We start from the raw sequence: 763 nt of genomic DNA, 5'->3' as shown, positions 1-763 counted from the left end.
CGTTCTAATAGATAAAAAAAGAGTGGAGATAAAGCAACCAGCACGCTTGCAGATGAGACCCTTTAAAAAGCGTGCCGGTAGTTCAAATAGCGTGGCGACAAGCTATCGACACGCTTTTTTGCACTTTTTGGCACGCTTTAAAAGCGTGGCAAAAAGCTTATTTTCATGTAGTGAAAATCTGATGATAACTATTGACGTGAATTCATATTAAAGTGGTGCCACTATTACAGTCAGAATTTGCGTCAGATAATTTCGACGGTAATGAAATTTTCAAAATGCCCGTTTTGCTTAACGAAACCAATGTTACCGTTAGATTTTTTCAATGGAAAATCCGATAGTAGAGCCTAACTAAATTCAAATTGGTGCCCCTCCCTCATTTTTACATCTTCCCCCTCTCTCTCCTCTTTTCTCTTTTCTCTCTCTTCTCTCAACGCGGCTGCCACCAATGCCATTGTCACCGCCAGTGACCTCTGCCATGGTCACCATCGTTGCCACCGTCATTGCACTTTTCTATGTGTGAGTTCTCTCTTTTGTCTGTCTTCTCTTACCACTATGAGCCTCCATTGTTTCCACCACTGAGGTCTGTATCACCACCATCTCTGCCAATGCCAGTGTCCCATCTTCTATCGTTGTAGATGGGTACTGCTACTGCCATCCTCTTCAACCACCCAACTTCAAGCACATCATGATCGCACTAAAGGTAAGACATTACTAATATGTTTTCTTATAAGCCTTAACTTAATATTATTTAGCGTATGAGCCT

This window comes from Arachis hypogaea, chromosome 17, assembly GCF_003086295.3.
Source record: "Arachis hypogaea cultivar Tifrunner chromosome 17, arahy.Tifrunner.gnm2.J5K5, whole genome shotgun sequence".
In the NCBI taxonomy this organism is placed as follows: Eukaryota; Viridiplantae; Streptophyta; class Magnoliopsida; order Fabales; family Fabaceae; genus Arachis; species Arachis hypogaea.
This window is presented reverse-complemented; position numbering follows the sequence as displayed.